Below are 24,833 nucleotides of genomic sequence, written 5' to 3'. Positions count from 1 at the left end.
TTAGAAGGAAAAAATGTGGAGGGATCCCTGGAAAATTAAGATAGACTCAAAAATAAAAAATTTTCTATGAACCAATAATGCATGCTTTTTTGTTTTGTGAACATGCGAGTGTTGTTTGGTTTTGTAGCTCTTTAAATCTTGAGGAATCTAACAAGTTTTGCAAAATGGTTCAAATTCTGGGTGAAAACTTGCTCTGTCTCTCAATCCAGGAAAGATGCAGTGCTCAGCATCTGGGGAATAATTATTTGGGTGATTTGGAAATCTAGAAACAATTTTATCTTTGAAAATGTGGTGCCTGACCCAAATCTGTCTCTGCTTTTGATCAATAGGTTGCTGAAGGAGAGGAAGAATGGAAGATGACTTACTTCCCTGCAAGAATGGCAACATAACCTTATTCAGTTGATTCTGCCTCATTTTTTTCTTCACAAATGCCGTGCATTGTATGGGCCCCGCTAATTTATCAAATAAAATGTCACTATCTATAGCCATGCATAAGGAACATCATCTCCGTTGTCAATCGTGGGAAAAGATATTCCCGATGCACGGCTGAAGTATCTGGTACGTGTTGTAATAAGGCCCCTGTTGACAGCCCATGCTGTCCAATGTTTCTTTCGTTTTAAGAACCCTTTTTTCCCTCCTTATTTCTGAGAATTTTCGTAACGCGGTGGTAACAGACTAAAATCCAACGATCAAGCAGCGGTATGAGTTGGCGTTCTAGTGTCGGACGTTCCACCCAATTTCTTCTCTTCGTTCAAACAACTTCACTTCGGAAGTTCTTCATTTGATCCGCCGCACGAGATATGAGCAGCGTTCGCATTTTAAATCTGGTTCAGGACCTCAAGAATCTTGCATTGTAATACTTGGAAGCCGAATTCGATTCCCTTCAGAACTAACGTTAGCATTTCAAATCCGACGTCCACCGGTTCAACGTCAATATCTTGATTGCGATGGTTTATTTCTTTCTCTCCGGCATTATTCTCTGTAAGTATAGCGCCAATTAACTCATTGATGTTGAATTTCTTGCGCACTTGCAGCTTCGCTAGAGCTAATTCATAGAACGTATTTTACAGCATAATTTGCTTCTAGAGTTATTGCGTTCCGGTAGGTTGGCTTACTTTTACGGTTAAAGTTGCAAGAGATTTCTTTTTAATGTTTTGAATTTTCTAGTTGCTGCTAACAATTTCTTATTTCTCATTCCGGGCATAGTTTATATCCATTAGGTTCAGTTAGGCAGAAATGGAAGATGAGTTGATTTTTAGATTGAATTATATTCAATTGGTTTGGAAGCGAGCTAGTCAGAGTTTTATTCTATATATTCTTCCTAGTGCTGCTTGTGTTCAACTTTGTGTTTCCGTTCTGGAAATACGCTTTTCTAATGGCCCGCAATTTAATTGAAAGAGAAAGACCGCATACTGGTATTGATCCTGTTGAGGTTTTCCAAAGGCAAGAAAATGGTTGGGAAACCTCAACTTAAATGTTGAAGAACAGATTCCAGCCACTGTATGACTTTAAACCTATATTGCAAGGGACAGATTGTTCCATGCTCCTGACATTGTTATCTAGACCTCTTCTCTTGGTGCCAGGACTCCTGAGTCAGTTAGATGTCAGACACTGGCTCTGCCGCCAGTACATGTAATGCTGTGGTACGAAGATTATTTAGTTAGAGATGTCAATGATGTCTCCACTGAACATGGCATGCCTTATCATTCACTCTCTACAGTTTTGTTTTTATCTTGGCTGGAACTTGAAGAGGGAAAAAGGATCAATCTATTTGGCCCTGTGTATTTTTTCTTGGGATGGTTGCGCGCTTCCCAATTCCTGTGCTTTGCCCTTCCCTCCTTATCTCATAATTATGAACTGATGATTATTGTGGGGAATGGTATCTATTTGGCCCTGTGTATTTTTTCTTGGGATGGTTGCGCCCTTCCCAATTCCTGTGCTTTGCCCTTCCCTCCTTATCTCATAATTATGAACTGATGATTATTGTGGGGAATGGTATCTATTTGGCCCTGTGTATTTTTTCTTGGGATGGTTGCGCCCTTCCCAATTCCTGTGCTTTGCCCTTCCCTCCTTATCTCATAATTATGAACTGATGATTATTGTGGGGAATGGTATCTATTTGGCCCTGTGTATTTTTTCTTGGGATGGTTGCGCCCTTCCCAATTCCTGTGCTCTGCCCTTCCCTCCTTATCTCATAATTATGAACTGATGATTATTGTGGGGAATGGTATCTATTTGGCCCTGTGTATTTTTTCTTGGGATGGTTGCGCCCTTCCTATGCTCTGCCCTTCCCTCCTTATCTCAAAATTATGAACTGATGATTATTGTGGGGAATGGTATGATTGTTTAACAGTGACTCGAGGGAGAGTGACGAAGAGTAGTAAAGGGGGTGTTTTGAATGGCATTGAGGTTTGTGATTAAGAATGGTTTGAATCTTTGTTACAGTTTGCAAATCAATCTTCTTCCTGAAATCTATTCCATTTTCTGTTATGTTTATTGAGTTGCATGCTTATTTGTTTTGAAGAAGTCTTAGGCATGTGGTTACGTTATAGAAAATTGAAGTTTTTGTCACGGAGAGAAGTGGAAAAAAATGCTCTTTGTAGGTCAGTGGTTGTAAGGTGGGTATGCAACCTACTCACCTCAAATTTGGAGGCTGTGTATTGTTTAAGCACAATATGGAATCTGATTTTCTTCCTTTCTGATTCTTTGTGGTGAAAGATGAAAGATATTTCTTGCAGAAAAATATGGAGGATTATGAGAGTATTCATCTTCTTTGGTGAAAAAGAGTATACAGCTCTAAGAAGGTTCTCACTTTAGGTAAACCTTCAATTGGCTTGATTAAGGAACTGCCGCCTGAATCGCCTGATGTTGTAGAGAGATTGGACCGAATGGGCCTTAGTTTGGTTCTGTTATTTACTGTTTTTACTTCTGATATAATGGGCTGTCTCTATGTTTCCTTAAAACCATTATTTCTTATGTTTTTTTGGGTCAGCTGCCTAACCAGGGGCACCCATGTAATTTCTCTTTTATTTATTCCAGCACATATATAAAGGGATTAAGGGAGTGAAAGGGATAATTTCTACTCTTTTCTCTTCCTCTTTTCTTCCAATTTCTTCTTCTTTCTCCTGAACAGTTCCTTCTCTCTTCTTCTTCCTTACTTTTCTTGTTATACAATTAAGCATCGAAGTGACCACAAAGGGTTAGTCACCCCGGGTTCTCTGATCCTTCTTGTCTTGTAGTTTTGACCTGCTAGTTAGGCAACTGACATTCGAGCCACCATCCAACTACGAGTGACCAGATCGTGCATCATCAATTGGTGTCATTTGTGGGAATTGCAACAAAAAGCTAAGTTCTCATCTTTAAAGTCACAATAGAATGACTATCCACCTCGATGACAACAGGAAGGCCGACCTCAAAAAGTGGGCCCACCCGTTTATATAGCTTGAAAGCACATTTGAATTGATCTAAAAGGACATTAGCCACCAAAAAAATGAAGGGAAGACTAGTTCTCTTTTAGCACCATTGCAGAATCGCCGATCTCTTCATTGCCAACCTCTACCTTGATTTCAGGCTCCGCATCAACCTCGTTGGCTACTTTGTTGAGGAATAGGCTCAAAGGACATTGTGTCAAAGTCTACCTAAGTGGAGCGACCTAATGAGGCAATCACATAACTCCCTCTTGAGGACGGCATGATGAGCTTCGCTCTTGAGGTACTTAGTCGGATTGTTGAGTCCCTTGATGGTTGCATCCCTAATAAGGTATTTGTCCTTGGGGTACCTACTCCACCTCTCGAGCAGATGAATTCGCTCTCATGCCCCAAAAATCAAGACGACGAGGTCTTGCGTAAGGCTGCAAACACTTGGACTCTTTCGAACTGATGAGCAAATTGGATCGATGCTTACGAGTTACGACTATGAGCCTATCGAATCAGTCATTTCAGGCCAAAAGGAACAATCTACCCCCTTCGCCGAGTTACTCTCAGATCGGGAGTGGGGGGTAATTGATGAGGGCAGATTTGTCCTCCAATGACATCATGCCACATGGCATTTTGGAGTAGTTAGATGATACATAGACACCACCTAGGCAATGATTAGGAGTCTCAGATCGCGGTTCGTCTTCACCCTGACCTGGCGACCTAGACCACAACTTAGGTCGGCTAGAAGCACCTCGTCCAGGGCTGACCTGTAGCATCTCATCATCAGCCAAAGTGACCTTGACGCGAAGAGCGACCTCCCTCAAGGGGTTACCAACTTGATTGATGTCCAAGTAGCGACTTGCGAGACGTGCTCACTGACCAATTCTGCATACATGACTCATCACTACTGGGTCTCTCGGAAGTTGGCCCCCATACTGAATGTTCTGAAGGAAACCGAGCAAGTTGCAAAGACTGGTCTACGTGTATGGCTACCTTCATGGACTTCGAACTGGTTGGCCGCGACCTCCCGGAGAAATCGGATGCGATGCGTGAAGCCCACGCCAAGCAACGCCTATAGAAAGGCCTAACCTCCAACCTGACAAGAAAAGAAGTAAGACGCGTGATTATTTGCTCACTAACTCTCATACTTACAAGCTGTCAGCTCACATACAGCCAGTTACTGACTTAAGCATCGAAGTGACCACGCCGAGTTAGCCACCCCAAGTTCTCTAATCCTTCCTATCTTGCAGTTCGACCCGCTAGTTAGGCAACCGACGTCTGAGTCACCATCCAGCTAAGAGCGACCAAATCGTGCACCATCAGACCTTAACACCCATATTGAGGCCACCTGTTTTCCTACTCCTACCACTTCTTAGTACACAGCAAAAGCTTTTTCTTATTATCAGGAGTTCTTATTATGACTTCGGCAAGTTTTTTGGTGAACTTTTATCATGCCTCTGAACTTGTAGTAAAATTCATTTCTGTGGTGAATGTAAAATCACTTCCTCTCTCCTTGTTTCCCAGTTGTATCCTGCCTTAGCACTCATTGCAATCACTCAACCACAAGCAGCCTTAACTCAGAATGTTGCCAGTCTTACATAAGCGGAGCTCCTCCTTCCGTTCTTAAATGTCAACGGTGGAGCAAGCATGTCTAAATCTATGATGCCGGTATCTGGAAGAGCTTTGAATTTTGATGAATACAAACAAACTGATCGGTTACCACTTTTTTGATACTGCCCGGTTCTGGTGAGAACACAAGTGTGCAAACCTGGCTACGTGATTAATCCATTGTGAGCGAACATGCCAGTGTTCTGTACTCATGGTCCAGGTTCACACACTTTTATTCGCAGCAGGTCCCATGCCATGCACTTGATTATGGATCAAATTGTCTTAAAAAAAATACTATATAATTTAGGCATAGATCAATGTTAGGACCTAAGTTAACAAGATCATAAACGGGTTTGAGTATGAAGTATGAACCAGCAATTTTATGCAATAAATAAGATGCCACTTGGTTAGTCTTCTTAAGAAAATCTTTCAACAGCCTAGATAGCCAAAAAGATGTAATGAGTTTCTTTGGTCTTGTCTTTTAAAGATTTAGATTATTTGGTAAGTATTTTAATCTACCATGATCTATAAAGCTGTTAAATGAAAGATTTTATGTATTTTATGAGATTTTTAGTTTTAACTTTCTGCTTTTATTGTCAAACAGAGAGACCAAAATTTCGTCTTCCAAACTTTAAAAAGCTCGAAAGATCACGTGACAAGACTTGTCAAACGCCTCCTAAATCCTAAATAAATACTATAGGTTGGGTTCTATTATTTTGTCATGAAAAAGTTTTGATTGATCCATTGAGTATACTACGGATAAGGATCATTTTGTGAAGTGTAACGGAAGAGACCAGTAGAGAGTAACAAAATAGAGAGCAGCTTGCGTAACTGTTGCATCTAGCACTTCACGGCTTATTAATTGCCCATGTCGTAAGTCGTAACGTCTCCTTGGCTCCCTAATGGCTTATGAGTGTGCAGTCTTCAGAGAGTGGGTAAACTTTTTAGTTCTATGTAATTATGTATAAATTTGTTTGTATTCTGTTATTTGTAAAAGTCTGTGGCCTTTATTCAATGGGGATACCGACACACTGAGAAAGCTATTTGTTGCTGGATCATAAATGCAGATAGCAAGCAAGACAGACGCAGCTCTTCAGTTACGAGTGTTGGGTGTTATTGCTACAACAATTTGATTTCCTTTGGATGATCAGAAGGATGTCCAGATGTAGCGATCATCGTTTCATCAGTTTGTGCTTTATGGGATGTGGCTTCAATCTTTCTGGTGGATGGATCCTTAGCAGTTGTATTAGTATGCCCACTTAACCCGGTTAGTGCTCTGCTACTCGCATTTAAAAAAAAAAAAAAAAAACAAAGAATATTTGGGCTATCGGCAACCACAATCGTGAGTTGTTGGATCGTGTCCCACCCAGCCTCCGAGGGACGGGCCAGGCTTGGCCACCACGGAAGTTGCTTTGAATGTGCAAACAGACAGAAAACCAAAAACACTATGCCACCACGTCCTTGTGCTTCCTGGGGTCTCTACTGCTTTTTAGTTTCTAGTTTCTACCACCGGTGAAAATTGAATAACCCTACTAATCGGCGGGGTTGACAATGGGTCGGGTTGGACCCGATGAATAAATGGACCCGAACCGATTGTGTTGGTCCTGCTCCAAGAATGGAACCCATCGGTCAGTTCCGGTTTTTGATACATTGCCCCGGTTCTTATTGGTTTGTGATGAAGGAAGATTGGGCTCGACCTCGTAACCACTCGATACATGGAAAGGCAACAGCTCGGCACAACAATATGCCCAAGGCATGAATTCCGAAAAGAGGAATGCGCGGTCCGAACTGCCCACGAGGAGCGTGAGCTCTCCCTTGGACCCCGTGCCTTACAACAGGCAACAATCCGAACTAGCCTGCCCCATGGCAGTTCGGACCACATCTCTACCCGAACTCAAGACTTCACCTCGCACACCACTCTAGCACTTCGCCTCTGGAATGTCAAACTGGACAACTGCACCGTACCTAACATCGAAGGAGTCCGTATCTCGAGGTGGTGCACTTGATTGACTTGAGACCTGACGCTTGACAGTCGCATTCCAACGGCCACCTACCACTGCCACCTGCCACCGCCATCTCTAGTCACAGAGACAGCTCCGACAGAGAGCAGTGGTAGTTCTGCCCCAATAGGGGTGAGGACACCCGAACTGGTAGAGGTGCAGGTAATCATACCCGACCTGACAGAAGCTTAGGAGTGAGTGCGCGAAGTGGTTATAAAAGGCTCTCTACCCCCAAGAGCGAGGTATGTGAACTTTGCGCCATCTGGTTTATCATCTTGCCTTTGAGGATACTAAATTGAGCTTTGGAGCATTCTCACCGAGTCCCTCCCTGGAGATACTCGCTTTCTTCCCCGTTTCAGGCACCTTCGGTTCCAGCTAGAGGCAAGCTCATTGACAGATAGGACCAGCCGGATTGCGCACCATCAATTGGCACCGTCTATGGGAAAATGCTTCTAAAAGCCTCCCTCTAAAACTCTCATAACCTCTTTTTTTTTTCCAAGAAACCTCAACACTCATAGCTTCTTCAAGCAACGCCGGACGTAGCACGGAGATGAATGCCCCCGGGAAACAACTTCAAGCCCCCGTGGTGTGCATTGGACAGTTCACCATCCCTCTTCCGGTGGATGGGATCCCCAGCCTTAATGCGCCACGAACAGTGGCGCCGGTGAACCTACCCGTCGTGAATGCCCCCCTTCCTCTCCCTATCGAGACAACCTTTATTGAACCAACTGTTGTCCCCCTGGAAACTAGTCAGTGCCAGTTTGACGACCTGATGCAGTGCATGCGAGCAATGCAAGCCCAAATGCAGCAGTTTCAGCAACATCAGCTCCAGCAACACCAAGTACTTCACCACCTCTCTCAATATCACTATCAGCAGCAGTTCCCCCAATTGCCTATGAACCAACCGTAGCTTCCACCCTGGCACCATGCTCCAAAGCCGATTAAGGCTTTTCCTCAAGGTGGACGCCATCACCGAGGAGAAGCCTCCCAACTTCAGAACTCCCCTAAAGCTAGGCCTCCTCCTCGGGCCGAAGGGAAAGAAAAACCACCCTTGCCTCTCAGTTCGCAAGCGGGTCGGGAACCTCGCCCACAAAGTCAGCACCTCGGTGCTCCAAGCCTGAACTCCCGCTCACGGAGAATCGATTCAGCATCCTAGCAACGGATTACCAACACTCCGGGCCCATCGAGCTCGGCAACACAAGCCAGCAGCGCTAGTACCAGGACCACTCAGCAATGAAGGCGCCGGCGAAGTCGCCGAACTGCCACCCGTGTTCTACCCGAGCTCAGAGGCAAAGAAGAGACAAGCTCGGATGAGGTAAAAGCTGCCCCTATTCTCTCAGTTCCTTCCCCCCTCTCATCAGAACTCCTTGCAGTCCCCCTGCCCAAAGACTTCAAACTCCCCCCCTCTAGACAAGTATGATGGGTCCTTCGACCCCAACGACCATGTCGATGCCTTCCAATCCCAAATACACCTGGCAAGGGCCAATGAGTCGTGCATATGCGTGGCCTTCACCACCACCTGGTACAGGAACCTGGCACCCGGGTCAATAAGAAGCTGGACCCAACAAGCGGTGCCCCAGAACCGAGGAAAGCATCTTCGAAGTAGTCCAGAGGGAATGTGAGTCCATCTGGGGCAACATCAAGCGGTTCAATGACATGTGCTTACAGATACCGCGACTGGACCCCACGGTACAGCTCGCCGTGGCCAAGAGAGGAGTAACACACAAGGAGTTCAAATGGCACATGGTAGCCAGCTAGCCCGCGACCGTGGCTGAGTTCCTCAAGCTCACGGATAAGTTCATGAGAACAGAGGAAGAGATTGGCCAAAGGACCGAAGGCGGGGTCGAGAAAAGGAAAAGAGAAGGTGAGCCCTCCAACCCAAATGACAGAAGAAAAAACCCGGCCTGGGAGGCGAAGCCAATCCAGCCGTCCCGAGCTCCCTTAGCAGCTTGGACGGACTACACACCCTTAAACACGAGGCGGACTAAGATCTTGATGACGATCAAAGATGCCCCTACGTAAAATGGCCACCTCGCCTAAAAGGGAACCCAAACGAGAGAAATAAAAATTTGTATTGCAGTTTCCATAGAGATCACAATCATAGTACCGAACAGTGTAATAATCTTCGGGACGAGATAGAGGGACTCATCCGTCGCGGGTACTTGAGAAATTTTGTACATAATAATAATAATAATGATAATAATAATAATAATAATGATAAGACAGGTCAGCAAGGGGAGCATGGGAGAGATGCCCCCGAATCCAGCAACAGGCCAATCGAACCATCGCAAAGACAACCTCTAGAAGAGAGGCCAGTTCGGGAAACCATCCACGTAATAGTGGGAGGTTCGGTGGTAGTAGGTTGTACTTTGGCAGTGGCCTGGACATCAATTCACAAAGCGGCCTGAGAAGAGCAGAACCCTCCAAAGAGGCCGAAGGCGGAAGAACCGATCTTCTTCACGGAAGACGATGCGCGAGGTGTCCACTATCCCCACGATGACGCGCTTGTCATAAAACTAGATCAGCGACTTTGAAGTCAGGCGCGTGCTTGTGGATTCAGGTAGTTCGACAGACATCCTCTTCAAGTCGGCATTTGACCAGCTTCAGTTGTAGAGGAGCGAGTTGAAGCCCGTGAACACTCCTCTAGTGGGCTTCAGCGGAGAGGAAGTTAGGCCCCTTGGGAAAATAACAGTACCTGTGGAAGTCGACACATGGCCTTGTGCGGTTAGACTCAACCACGATTTCTTGGTGGTCGCAACCCCTTCCCCATACAATGCCATAATAGGGCGGCCAATCACGCATGTCCTACGAGCAGTGGTCTCCACCTACTAATTGGCAATGAAGTTCCCTACAGACTTCGGTGTGGGGGTAGCGCAGGGCGACCAGCTTGAGTCCTGCAAGTGTTATGTTGCCGCCCTGAAGGGAAAAACCAAGGCGGCCAATGACCTTGAACTGGAGCGGCCTACGAAGCAGGGTGAGGAACGAGCTTCGGCCATGGAGGAAACGGTCGTAATCCCAACTTCGGCTATGGACCCGGTCCGGACACTATAGATCAGTGCTTCCGTTAAAGAGCCTCTACGAATCAAACTGGTGAGTTTCTTACTTCAAAATTTAAACATTTTTGCATGGTCCGTGGCCGATATGCTCGGTATTGACCCTAGCCTTATAACTCACAAGCTTAATACTGACCCTATAGTCAGACCCATTAGACAGAAGAAACGCAACCTAGCCTCGGAGCGCTGGAGGGCGGTCGACGAGGAGGTCGAGAAGCTCCTCGCAATGGATTTCATAAGGGAAGTTCATTACCCGAGTTGGGTAGCCAAGCCAGTGCTGGTGAAAAAGGCAAACGGCAAGTGGCGCATGTGTGTCGACTACACTGAACTGAACCGAGCCTGCTCGAAAGATTGCTTCCCCCTCCCTAGAATTGACCGCCTAGTGGACATGACCTCGGGACATGAGTTGCTAAGCTTCTTGGATGCCTACTCAAGCTACAACCAAATCAGGATGGACCAGTCTGATGAGGAAAAAACCAGCTTCATAACCGAGTTCAGCCTGTATTGCTACAAGGTCATGCCCTTCGGGCTGAAGAAAATTGGGGCAACCTTCCAAAGGCTTGTGAATAAGCTATTTCGGTCGTTAATTGGCACGAAAGTAGAATGTTATGTAGATGACATGGTCGTCAAGACACAATTTTCATAGGAATTAATACAAGACTTAGATTCTGTCTTCCAAAATCTGCATCGATTTAGCATGAAACTGAACCCAAACAAATGTGTCTTCGGTGTCACCTTGGGTAAGTTCCTAGGGTACATCGTCAACCGGCGCGGCATTGAGGCCAACCCAGACAAGATAAAAGCCATCCTAGATATGAGACCACCCCGAAAAGTAAAAGAGGTTCAGAGGCTAAACGGCCGCATAGCTGCTCTGAGCCGCTTCATGTCCAAATCGGCAGACCGCTGTCTACCTTTCTTCAAGGCGATCAAAGGCAAAGGGTTTGAATGGACCCGAGATTGCCTGCTCGTGTTCGACGAGCTAAAAAGCTACCTCGCTAGTGTGCCGATCTTAGCCAGGCCCGAGGAGGGCGAGGTCTTAGAACTATATCTCTTGGTGAGTGACGATGTGATCAGTTCGGTACTAATAAAAGAAGTAGATCGGGTCCAGCGGCCCATCTATTATGTTAGTAAAATTCTGCAGGGAGCAGAGACGAGATACCCGTAGATAGAAAAGCTAGCGTATGCACTGGTAATTGCAGCTCAGAAACTCCGCCCATATTTCCAGGCTCACACTGTCATCGTCTTGACTGACAAACCTCTGAGGCAAGTTTTACTCAATCCTGACGTTTCCGGTCGGCTGACGAAGTGGGCCATAGAGCTTAGCGAGTACGACCTCTAGTATAAGCCACGAACTGCTATTAATGCCCAAGCCTTGGCAGATTTTATCGCCGAGTGCACATTCAGCCTCGAAGTCCCTAGGCCAGTTGAGCCCGAGATCCCCAATTCAGGTGAGCCCGGAGCTCCCAAGCCAATAGAGTCGGAACCCTGTGAAGTAACAGCCAGTGTGGCATCTCTCTTGGTTAGGACAAACGCAAACTACGATGAGGAGCCCTGGATCCTTCACGTAGATGGCTCTATGAACCAGCAGGGCAGCGGGGCTGGAATAGTGCTGCGAGGCCCGGGCGGTACGAAATTGGAATACGCACTACGCTTTGAATTCACAGCATCCAACAACGAGGCGGAGTATGAGGCATTGATAGCCGGGCTGAATCTAGCGCAAAAGGTAAGAGCAAAACACATAGTTATCTGCAGCGATTCCCAGCTTGTGGTCAACCAGGTCACGGGCGAATACGAAGCACGCGAGTTGACTATGATCGCCATTTGGCAAAAGTAAAAGAGGCTCTGCTCAACTTCCAGTCACATTTCATCAGGCAAATCCCGAGGTTAGAGAACACTGAGGCCGATGCCCTGTCCCAGTTAGCCAACACGAGTCACAACACCATGAGAATCGTGTACATAGAGGACTTGCCTCAGCCTAACATTCTCGGTGGGGTAGAGGAGGTCGCTCCTGTCCTTGAAACAGAGCCGAGCTGGATCGACCCACTTGCGGGCTTCTTGCTAGATGGAACCCTCCCTCTGGACCGCAATGCAGCCAGGAGCGTGCAGCGCTAGGCAGCAAAATACGTCATAATAGACAAACGACTGTACCGACGGTCCTACACGCTGCTTGCGACCTATCGAAGCCGAGCTCGTACTCCGCGACACTCATGAAGGTCTGTGCAGCGGACACTTGGGAGGCAGGGCCCTTGCCCAAAAGGCACTTAGACAAGGGTACTACTGGCCAACAATGAAGGCAGAAGCCGTCGAGCTCGTCAGAAAATGTGGTAAGTGTCAGAAGCATGCCAATATCCACCATCAGCCTGCCGTCGACCTCAAGTACCTCACCAGTCCATGGCCCTTTGCACAATGGGGCATCAACCTCCTGGGGCCATTCCCGCCAGCAACAGGTGGTGGCGGTAGATTACTTTACAAAATGGATAGAAGTCGAACCTCTAGCAACAGCTACAGCCCGAAACGTACAGAATTTCTTTTGGAAGAACATAGTATGTTGCTTCGGGTTACCTCGGGTACTGATCTCAGACAATGGCAAGCAGTTCGAGGATATCAAGTTTTAGGAATGGTGCCAAGGGATGGGAATTCGACAGAACTTTACATCGGTCGCACACACGCAGGCAAACGGTCAGATAGAAGTAATGAACAGAGCTATCCTCCGTGGACTGAAAGCGCGACTAGATCGAGCTAAAGGGTTGTGGGCGGGTGACCTACCAAGTGTTCTATGGGCTCATCGAACTACGAAAAAAACCACCATGGGATAAACCCCCTTTAACCTCACCTACGACACCGAAGCGGTAATCCCGGCGGAAATCGAAATACCTACACTACGACTAGAAGCATACCACGATTAGTCAAACGGAGATGAGTTGCGTACCAACCTCGATCTATTGGACGAGGAAAGAGACCTCGCATACATCCGGACCGCAACTTACCAGCAAAGAGTAGCTCGGTACTACAATGCTAGAGTAAAAAAGCAGAAGTTCTGCGTCGGCAACCTGGTCCTCCGTAAGATCATGGCACCCGAGCCCGGTGTGGGCAAACTTGAACCAAATTGGGAAGGGCCCTACCGAGTAAAGAGTGTGCTCAGGGGGGCATACGAGCTCGAAACCTTAGAGGGCAAACAAGTACTCCGAGCTTGGAATGTCGTTAACTTGAGACGATACTTCCTATAGATCACCAAGCGAAGTGGACCAAGTCGATACCAGAGCCTAAGGGCTAGGATGCCGGGCTAACAAGGACCTCGGCATGAGCACCAAGCAAAGTGCCAACGGTGAACTGATAGGTGAATCGGCATATGGTCAGCATCGAGCCTCAGGTCCGCCATGTGCTTCACCACAACTCCCATGGCCTCGGTATCTCTCCGAGACCTTGCCAGCCTGGCCTGTGTAGCGCGAGAAGCTACCTCAGCAGCTCGGGTAGCCGCCTCGGCAGCACGGGAAGCCTCCTCGGCAACTCGCGCCTACCTTGAGCTCCTTTTCCACTTGGGCCGCAAAGGCGTGGATAGAAGAATTCACCTACCAAAAGGAAAAATAACAAATGATCAAAAGAACGATAGCAAGAAAGAAAAACAAAGAGCTCGACAGGAAATCGCTGACTTACCACCATGGCGTGAGTGGTAGCACGACAAGCCACCTGGTTCAAAGGAAGCTCGGCCCATGCCGCTACTTCCTTAGGATAAATGGCCTCCCTACTCTTCTGAAGAGCGTGGTTCGGTGACAACACGCTTCTGAACTCACTTTGGGTTCCCGATCTTGAGGGCCTAGCTCGCGTATAAGCATACCCAGAGTAAGTGGGAGCCCCCGTGTAAGTAGCCTCGGCATAAGGGGCCCCTATCGCTTCTTGCATTGGAGGGGCCATCTCGGGCTCCATGGGTGGATCCACTGACGGGTAGTCTGGTGCCTCGGGCTTCGCATCTCAGGGTAGATCGGCACGAGTTCGTTTGGCGACTCGCTTCCTCCTCTTCATGGCATGAAACAGGTTCCCACCACGAGTCTTCTCTAAGTCCATCACACCTGCAAAAGAGCTCGGCATCACGGGAAACGAAAGAATAGAGCAAAAACAAAAGACAGCCTCTAAGGAACCTACCCGAACTCAAACCGGTCACGATGAGCTTGACCTCCGTCGGATACTGATGGCATTTTAGCCCAAGTTGTGCCCATTGTCGAAGGCCCTTCTCTGTCTCTTTGTCAAGCATAACACCGGCATCAGGGGCAGCCACCCTCACCCGGTTTGGAACAGCCACCCCAATGCATTTCGCACCCCGAAGTAGTCTCATTTCCACGACGGGACCTTTTTGGGAAGATCATGTAAAAGTTTAAAACCCGGGCGAGGAGACAGGTAATACGCTCGCCTACGCTCGGGGAAGGGACCCGCTTGCTTCTTAAGCATCAGAATGGAAGAAAAAATCTCTAAGTCTAAGGGCAAGATCTGTTCGCAAAATAAGGAGATTGTCCCCACCAAGTTACGAATAGAATTCAGGTGAAGCTGGCTAACAGTAACGCCGAAGTGGTTCATGACCTCGATTATAAGGGCGTGGAAAGGTAGGCGCAAATTGATAGTGAGCTGCTCCCGGAATATCATGATCTCATCAGGACCGTATTCCCAAGGAAAACTGCCCGAAGGTATAAAATAGGTATACTCCCCAGGCAAGTTGAACTGGGTAATGAGGGAGTAGAGCCCCTCAGGCGTCATGGTCGAAGGCCCAAAGTTGTCCAACGTCCGACCTTGACGGGAGGAGGACGCCAAATCACCCGAGGCGACTCAACCTATTGGTTCAAACTTTTCCTCGAGTTCTACCTCTGGTTCACTAGGACTGTCGGGGGATGCAACTCGGTTCGTAGAACCTGCATCTGACCCCCTTGAACTATCTGAGCTATCCGAACTAGGCATCAAAAGGAGAAGGATCCCAGGAAAGTACTCACCCAAAAAAAAGCAAACGGACTACGGGAACATGAACGCGAGATGAAGGCTTGAACGCGAACTAAAACTTGGATGCGAGCTCAAGAAGCAAAATGCGGGATAATGACGACGACTGGGGTCCCCCACTATTTATACCCACAGTAGCCAAGAATCAACGGCTCTGATCAAGGCCAATCCAACGGCCCGTAGTCACGCTGACCGCACATCTCCTCAGACCGAGACGTGACTGGCCGCACGTCATTCGAAACTGAAAAGGGCGTCAGCGTACGTCTCTTCGCATTAAAGGCGGTAGCGACGCGTTTTTTGAATTTGAAAAGATGCCCGCCGTCACGTCCAGCAGCGTGCTTTTTGAATTTTTGAAATAAACGTGCGTTGTTACGTCTATCAGCATTTATGGACAGATTGGCATGTTTTCCCATCTTTTCGGTGCTTGAGAAACCCAAAAAAATCCTGACGACCACGTACTTCGCGCTAGCAGTCAACCAGTTCGGAGTACGGGACAAATCCACCAGCCACCTCGCAAACTCTCCGCGCCAGGACAAGTCCCTTAGCGCGAGGAGTGGGGGGCAATTGATGGAGGAAGATTTGGCCTGGCCTCATAACCACTTGACACGTGGAAAGGCAACAGCTCGGCACAATGATACGCCCAAGGCATGAACTCCGAAAAGAGGAACACGCGGTCCAAACTCCCCACGAGGAGTGCGAGCTCTCCCTTGGACCCCGAGCCTTACAACAGGCAACAACCCAAACTGGCCCACCCCATGGTAGTTCGGGCCACATCTCTACCCGAACTCAAGACTTCACCTCGCACACCACTCCAGCACTTCGCCTCCGGAACGTCGAACTGGACAACTGCACCGTACCTGACATCGAAGGAGTCCGTATCTCGAGGAGGCGCACCTAACTGACTTGAGACCTGACGCTTGACATCTGCATTCCAATGGCCACCTACCACCGCCACTTGCCACCGCCATCTCCAGTCACAGAGATGGCTCCGACAGAGAGCAGTGGCAGTTCTGCCCCAGCAGGAGTGAGGACACCCAAACTAGCAGAGGTGCAGGTAATCATACCCGACCTGACAGAAGCTTAGGAGTGAGTGCGCGAAGTGGTTATAAAAGGCTCTCTACCCCCAAGAGCAAGGTATGTGAACTTTGCGCCATCTGGTTTATCATCTTGCCTTTGAGGATACTAACGTGAGCTTCGGAGCATTCTCACCGGGTTCCTCCCCGGAGATACTCGCTTTCTTCCCCGTTTCAGGCACCTTCGGCTCCAGCGAGAGGCAAGATCATTGACAGATAGGACCAGCCGGATTGCGCACCATCAGTTTGGGATTGGTTCCACTCAATCCCAAACCAATGCAGACCCGACCCAATATATCTATATATACGTGTGGGATTATATATTAAATAAATTAATATTATAATATATATATATATATATATAATATTTTTAGTAGTTTATTATAATCGGGTCTTTCGGGTGAAAATTGGGGGGGAAAGTAGGGGTGAGCAAAAAAACATATCGACTGAAACCGAACTGGTTGGTTCAGTGTTTTAAAAAAATCGAAGATACCAATTCAGTTTCGGTTAACCAATATAGAAAACTGATGGCTAACTGAACCGACCAGCATATATATATTTTTATATATTTTATATATTTATGTATATTATATATATTGATGGTGCGCGATCTGGTGCTCCCTGTTGGGGGATAGCTCGGACGTTGGGCTAGTGAGGTCGCCTAATCAAGTTGCGATAAGACAGGTCAGAGTGTCTAGGGTGCTTTACCTGGTGTGGGCACTTCGATGCTTAAGTTAGTGAATTGGAGGTTTTAGGGTGTTGAAAGCAAGATTGATAGTATTTGAGAGTTAGATCACGCATACGTTCTTTCAGGGAGGATATGAGACCTTTATAAAGGCATTGTTTGGCATGGGCTTCATGCACCGTATTTGAGATCTCTAGGAATACGTGCTTGACCGGTCTGAAGTCCTCGGAGGTAGTCACACACGTAGACCAGGCTTTGTGCCTTATTCTGTTTCCGAAAGACCTGGTAGTGATGGGATGCATGTAGAGGAGGTCAGCGAGCACATCTTGCAGGTCACCACTTGGACCTCAGTTAGGTCGGCAAGTCCTCGAGGGAGGTCACTTCTCACACTAAGGTCGCTTTGACCAATACTGAGTAGGTACCACAAGTTGGAAAGTCCTCAAGGTGGTTGTTCCTCACGTCGAGGTCAATTGGAACGGTAACGATGAGGTACCACAAGTCATCCCTGGACAAGGTGCTACCAACTGCCTTGTCGAGGTGCTTGTGTTTTATACGAAGTGCTTAGACTGGTTCCAAGGTTTGCCTCCTTGACTTAGTGGGATCCGCAATTGTTCGTGTGGCATTAAGGTGTCATGTAGCAGTCCTATCGTGCCACATGTTGCTTGGTCAGTGGAGGGCCAAATTTGCCCTCATCAATTGCCCCCCACACTTGAGTCGAGGTCATTTCGGCGAAGGGTGTAGCTTGTTTGAAGATGAGGCTTAAGGTGACTTGCGCTCTATTTCGCTGGTTGTATGAAATCCACTCTAAAGTCTTCCTTTCCTTCGTTTTTTTTTTCTTTTTTTTGTTTATCAGGTCGGTGATGAGATACCTTTGCCCTTTGCAATCGATGTAGTGTAGTAGCGGCAAAGTCAAAAATGCTGCCAAGCTAGATAGGTGAAGGCTGACCTACATAGGTCGACTTACTTGTTGCCGGCACATTTTGAGGTCGGCTTAGGGGGGATCAATGTTGAAAGCGATTTGGCTTCCCCTTAGAATTTGATTGGGTTAGGTTGTCAAAGCGGTTGCTCATAATTTTGGCCATCAAAATGATGTCAAGCTGTCGAACTGCCGATTTATCCTAAGGTTGACGTAGGGGGCCTTAACTAAAAGAGGTTTGGCTTCCCCTTAGTAGATTTTCGCCGACGTGCACGTATTTCAAGTTGGCTCGTCCAGGTTGCCAAAGCAGTTATAATTTTGGCCATCAAAATGATGTCGAGCTAGATAGATGGGGGCCGACCTACATAGGGTGGACTACCTGTTGCCGACACATTTCGAGGTTAGCTTAGGGGCCTTCATGGTGAAAGCGGTTTTGGCTTCCCCTTAGAGTTCATTTTAACCAGGTCACCAAAGCAGATGATCATTCTGTAGTAGCTTTAAACATGGTTGCATCTATGCCATCACATAGAATTGACTCTCTTGGGTCTGCATTCAACTGTTGGTCGTCTACTTCGAGAGCCATGGGAGGTTCACCTTGATGTGGTTGCTCAACTGTCTACGGGGTCGCCTACTCTCATGAGAACCATGAAAGGTTCGACCTATGAGGCCAGTTCCACATTCAGCTCGCTTCCCACTCTCACAGGAGCCATGGAGGGCTCGATCAATAGTGAGCTCTCCAGTTGGGCTGAGAGACAATCTAGGCCAGATTGCTGAATCTCACCCGAGCTGGTCGTTTATTTTTTGCCCCCTTGTGATGGTGCCATTGATATGTGCATCACTATCAATGTTTGAATGGTGAGTCCGTGCCACGGCTACACTGTGTCAGTCCTCGGACACGTTAGTCATCTACTACGATACTACAATGAGCTCAACCTACGGGGATAGCTCTACTAACTGCAAGTCGCCAACTCGCATAGGAACCTTGAAAGGCTTGACCCGCAAGGGCGATTGCAATCCATTGGCAATCGACTCCCACAGGAATCGCGAAGGGCTCAACTTGTAGGGGCGACATCATGAACAGAGATGACGAGGCTTGTTCGGGCTAATTACTTATGTTGAGAGCCGGCAAGTCCAGGTCACCAAAGCGAGTCTCAGTCAAATCGTTGAAATTTTAACAGGCTAGTTCGCTCTTAGCATCTTGGCCTACAAACACCTTGTCACCTCGATAGTGTTGACTTGCGAGGGTGACTCCACAGTTTATTGGCCATCAACTCCCATAGGAACCATGGAGGGCTCGACTTGCGGGGTAGTCACGCAATCTGTTGGCCATCAACTCCCACGGGAACCATGGAGGGCTTGACTTGTAGGTAGACCCATTCATGGGCCGGGTGGGGTCGGGCTTTCACTCTGTATTAACAGATTTTTCTAAGGCCCGAGCCTGAGCCCGACCCGACCATCAGGCCTACAACTTGGGCCCAAGCCCGGGCCTAGGCCCAAGTCCAAAATTTAGCCCATGTTGTTCCTACTATTAAAGCGACTGAATAGAGAGAGAGAGAGAGAGAGAGAGAGAGAGAAATTATAAAAAATATATATATTTCAATAAATATTATATTATTTATATATTTTATATAATATATAAAATACACATTATGTATTTTATAAAATATATAATGCTGAATCGGGCTGGGTCGAGATTTTTTGACAAATCCCGAGCCCAGCCTGAAACACAGTCGGGGTGCGGGTCGGGCTATTGGGCTACTTGACCCATGAACATGTCTACCTGTAGGGTGGCCTCACAATCTGTTGGTCATCAACTCTCACAGAGAGCATGTAGGGCTCGACATGCGGGAGCGGCCTCACAGTCAAGGTTGGGAGGTTTTGTCCGGGCAGGTGTACTGGAACTTGTCTGGGCCGATTGTTCTGATTTTGCCCTTGGGAAGTTCTTTCGATCTAGGTGTTGTTGTTGTTGCTTGAGGATGACATTACTTAAGACTTGAAGAACGGATGAGAACTTAACTTTTGTATAGCAGTTCCCACAAACGACGCCAATTGATGATGTGTGATCTGGTGCTCCTTGCCGGAGGACAACTCAGACGTCGAGTTAGTTAGGTCGCCTAGTCGAGCTACAAGAAGGCAGGTCAGAGTGTCTAGGGTGCTTTACCCTGTGTGGGCACTCTAATGCTTAAGTTAGCGAATTGAAGGTTTTAGAGAGAGCTGAAAGCAAGATTGCTAGTATTTGAGAGCTAGATCGCACGTACATTTTCTCTTAGGGAGGAGATTGAGACCTTTATATAGGCATTGTTTGGTGTGGGCTTCATGCACCGTGTCTAAGATCTCCAGGAAGATGTGCCTGACTGGTCCGAAGTCCTTGGAGGCAGTCACACACATAGACCAAGCTTTGTGCCTTATTTGGTTTCCTCCAAAATATTTGGTGCAGGAGCCAACTTTCAAGAGGCTCGGGAGTGATGGGATGCATGTAGTGGTCGGTGAGCACGTCTCATAGGTCACCACCTGGACCTCAGTTAGGTCGGCAAGTCCTTGAGGGAGGTTGCTCCTCACGTTGAGGTCACTTCGACTGGTACTAACGAGGTACAACATGTCGACAAGTCTTCAAGGAGGTCGCTCCTCACACCGAAGTCGATTGGATCGATAACGAGGAGGTCACTTCGACTGGACGAGGTGCTACTAGCTATTCTATCGAGGTGTATGAGTTGTATACGAGGTGCTTGGACTAGTTATGAGGTCTACCTCCTTGACTTAGTGGGATCCGTAACTGTTCGTGTGGCATTGAAGTGTCATGCAATGGTCCTATCGTGCCACGTGTTGTTAGGTCAGCGAAGGGTCAAATTTGTCCTCATCAAATATATTTATAATATATGATATATTATTTGTTATTTAAAATATAATATTATATATATTTTTATAATTTTGTATTATATATTTATATACTTTTATAATATATATTATAAAAAATAAAACAAAAAAATCGATGGACCAAACCAATCAACTAATTAACCCATTGGCACCGGTTCGATTTCGATTACCGATTTTCAAAAACCAATATTACTGGTTCGGATAACCATGAGCGTTAGCACCCCTAGGGGTCTAGGGAGTAGGCAAAAGGCCATAAAAGTCGAGAGATTTTCGTGTGAATCGACCTGGAGTGGAGTTGCGTTGGGCCATATTCAGAAATCGACCTGGTGTGTTGGTTGGGTATAGTGCGAACTGATGGTGGCTCAGTTGGTAGGTTCTCTGATTCGGCGGAATAGAGACGTAGGATCAAATAATCCCGTTGCCACCAGGAGTTGGGGGTTAAGGACTTAAGGGAAAGGGGATGGGCCCCTGTTGTGTAGCCCCACGAAGCGAAAAAAAGAAAAAGAAATGACAGTTAAGGGAGACTTAAAAAAATCCCGTTTTGACACTCACGTTTGGATTTGGGCACCAAACCAGCATTATTTTCCGGCCCGAAAGATTTTGGGGTCTTACTAGAGTAGTTAATTAAGGTAAAGCAACCAATACCGACACTCTTATTATGCATTCAGCGCCTCCTCCTCCTCACGTGGTATGATGGTATCTAATGATTCTTCCTCTCCAAGTCTCCATTTCTCTCTTTCATCCTACACCGCCTTTGATCCCTCCTCTCTAACTTAAATCTAAACAGCAGCCGTCCGATTAGATCTATCCACACTCCCAATTCCCAACCAACATCTATCATCACATCATCATCAATCGTCATCTCTGCACTCTCTCCTTGCCATTTCCAGATCGGTACTTCCTCTTTCTGTCTCTTTATTCTCTCTGCTCTGCTGCAAAGAGGTGAGAGAGAGAGAGAGAGATTAGAGAAGCCATATTGTTTCCACTTTTGCCTTTGTGAAGCCGGTGCCAGAGGCCATGGTTGAAGCACAAACATGGACGACGAGGCGGATGAGCAACCCGAGACTAGAGTCCGAGCAGGTGGTCGACATTCCGGCGACCCCAACCGGCGACGTACGGAACCAGAACAGCGGCATTGGGAGTTTGTTGTCTCCTAACCTATTGACGGCCCTGATCATCGCATCATGGTACTTCTCCAACATCGGAGTCCTCCTCCTCAATAAGTACCTGCTAAGTTACTACGGTTATCGTTACCCCATCTTCCTTACCATGATCCACATGCTATCCTGCGCCGCCTACAGCTTCATCGCCATCCACTGGTTGGAGTTCGTCCCCTTCCAGCACATCGTCTCTCGTCGTCAGTTCCTCAAGATCGCTGCTCTCAGTGCAATCTTCTGCTTCTCCGTCGTCTGCGGAAACACTTCTCTTCGTTACCTTCCCGTCTCCTTCAACCAAGCTATCGGCGCCACCACCCCTTTCTTTACTGCCGTTTTTGCTTTCATCATTACCTGTAAGAAGGAATCGGCGGAAGTCTATCTTGCTCTGTTGCCCGTCGTTTTCGGTATCGTTTTGGCTAGCAATAGCGAACCATTGTTCCATCTGTTCGGCTTCTTGATCTGTGTGGGATCAACCGCCGGCCGAGCTTTGAAATCGGTGGTTCAGGGGATACTTTTGACATCGGAGGCGGAGAAGCTTCATTCCATGAATTTGCTTCTGTACATGGCTCCTATGGCTGCTTTGATTTTGCTCCCGTTTACCCTTTACATCGAGGGCAATGTAACGGTGGTTACTCTAGAGAAGGCTAGACATGATTCTTTTATTATATTCCTTCTTTTGGGGAATGCCACTGTCGCCTATTTGGTGAATTTGACAAATTTCTTGGTCACGAAGCATACCAGTGCATTGACGCTTCAGGTGCTAGGGAATGCGAAGGCTGCCGTTGCGGCCGTTATTTCAGTGTTGATCTTTAGAAATCCGGTGACGGTAATGGGGATGACGGGATTTGCCGTCACAATTATGGGGGTTGTGCTTTACAGCGAAGCAAAGAAGAGATCCAAAGCTACAGCTCATTAAATTTATCCATTACTAGCCAGGTATGCCGGAGGCGCTTTTCCCCATCTTGTGCTTTATGGCTTTTTCCCTTTGTCCTTCAAATTCATCAATTACAGACCACAGCTAAAAAGACAGAGAAAGATCGAACCGAATCTAATCGAATCGACTGTATAGGGTGAACAGTGGAGTAAAGAAAAGCGATCTCTTCCATTTCCTTATTTTTCCTTTATTCTCTGATCCTGATGGGGGTGGTGAGAATTGAACAAAGAAGTTCTCTTTTCCACTCGCTTCTATATGTAATTCTTACATGTTGGTTCTTGCAGCAAGAACACAGATGATTGATTGGGATTCTTTTGGGTGTTCTGTAGCCTTGTGGCAGGGAGAAGTAAATGCTAAGCAATATCTTCTCCCAGTTCATCAAACTTGAGAGCACCCTTCCCTCCTGTTGTTTGAACTCTGTTATTTTTATGTTTTCCCAATATTTTGTTCCATCTTAATTATATAATATTAAGAAGATGTATTGTTTTTGGTATTCTTTGAAAGTCAAGTCTTTCTGTTGGTACCAACTACCAAAGTGCTTAGTTGCTTCATTGGAGGGATTAACTTTTTGGTTGATTAGTAGTCATTGTAGTAGTTCTCACCAAAATCAGTTATTGGTTGCAAGTTGCAATCCAACCTTATTTTAGTAGGAAGCTCTTCAGCACAGGCCGGAAACTTCCTGCCTATACATCCGTGGTAAATTGGCAATTGGGCGATTTACATTAAAACAGAGAATTGAACTTCTCTAAGTAGCTAGTGAACTAGTCTTGTTGTGTGGATGATATTGGTGTCATCAAGTGCTGTAAAACCTGCAATCAGAGTAGCTTAGACATGATTTGGTTTCTGAGCTGTTGATTGTAGGTTTTTGTTTCTGAAAGATCTCTCTAGCTAGATCAACTTCCGCTTGAACTGCTCCTCCATTAATTGATAAGGAAACTATTGTTTCTCCCAGATTGGCGATGGTTTTGTTTCTCTACTTACTCACTTGTCTAATCTGAAAGACTCTTTTAATTGTTGGTTTGAAATTAAAGATCCAGAATTCCAGATGGAGTGTGGGTTTTAGCGTTTGTGAAATTATGCTGGAAAATTGGGTGTTTGTTACTGAAAGGTATTCATGCTTAGATCTCATTGGGAATATAGTTAGTTCCTGAAAAAATAGCCCTTTCTCTAGGTTCTTTTTTTAATGCATTTTAATTTAACTGTTATCTCTGATTCTCTGTGAAACAAATTACTTGGGGAACCATTTGCGTCAGTTGATGCTTGGTGGTCTATGCTCTTATGATATTCAATCGACTAATGGATGTACTGCAAATCTGGTGCCCTTCGGATTTTTTTTTTTCTCCTTCCTAACACCAAACTTCAGGAGTTTGAAATGCGAGCTATAGGAGTCAGCCGAGCTCCTCCTGATCTACTGGTTTAACACTGGAAATGACTCTACTATTAGAAGTGGAACAGCTTACAGTTCTGACTTCTGTCGGTTGGCACCATTCTGGAGTGCAATATTTGGATGGATAAAGCCTGAAGTTAAGATACATGAAATTGAGTCACTTTTGTTGGAAAAGCATTTCCTAATTCAGGCGCTTGAGCTCGTGGTTATGAAAATCCTGTTCTCTTGTCATTCTAACGTGCTCTTTTGAAACTAAGAATGAATGCCTACAATAGAATCATTAGCAAGGACAAGCACAGAGGATTTTGTCCTTGAATTGAATATAAATTACAGAGAAAGAAAAGGCTATCAGCAGCAGGTTAGAGACGCTCCTTTAGCCCGTAGGGAAAGGAAATGTCAATTGGGGCAGAATTCAAGCAAGCATTGAAGCATAGGAAGAAAGCCAGGCATTTATATTTTGGATCCATTCAAAAGGAACTGTGGGTAGTGCGCAACTCGATCAGGTATGTGGCTAGCTGGCAACATAATTCCTGAAAATAAAGGTGTACGTGTGCATGTGTATTTGTGTTTTCGATGAGATTGGATTGGGTTGATTGGTTCTCCTTGCTTGCACTGTAATTTCTTTTCTTTATTACTTTTATATGGTGCAAATGCATGGGAGTGCAGATTTTGGTTAACTTTTGCTTTAGGTTTTACCTTACTTTGTTTTTGACGTCAATGAGGAGAGTATAAAGGGATACAAAATTACAA

General features: G+C 46.5%; 1 long non-coding RNA gene and 1 pseudogene across 2 annotated transcripts; both read left to right on the top strand.

The window, feature by feature from the left end:
- Nucleotides 1-379: 379 nt before the first annotated feature.
- LOC148862028 (uncharacterized) lies at nt 380-3,076 on the top strand. The gene is made up of 2 exons (XR_016113191.1): nt 380-558; nt 675-3,076. It is a non-coding gene; the product is annotated as an uncharacterized LOC148862028 (long non-coding RNA).
- Nucleotides 3,077-21,221: 18,145 nt separating this feature from the next.
- Nucleotides 21,222-23,223, top strand: LOC148862027 (putative sugar phosphate/phosphate translocator At1g12500 pseudogene; annotated as a pseudogene). The gene has a single exon (XR_016113190.1). The product of XR_016113190.1 is annotated as a putative sugar phosphate/phosphate translocator At1g12500 pseudogene (transcript).
- The last annotated feature ends 1,610 nt before the right edge of the window (nt 23,224-24,833 follow it).

Source organism: Nelumbo lutea, chromosome 4 (assembly GCF_056320005.1).
Source record: "Nelumbo lutea isolate HS-2025 chromosome 4, American lotus-T2T, whole genome shotgun sequence".
Classification (NCBI taxonomy): domain Eukaryota; kingdom Viridiplantae; phylum Streptophyta; class Magnoliopsida; order Proteales; family Nelumbonaceae; genus Nelumbo; species Nelumbo lutea.
The sequence above is the reverse complement of the archived record's forward strand: the minus strand, read 5'-3'. Positions and strand labels throughout refer to the sequence as shown.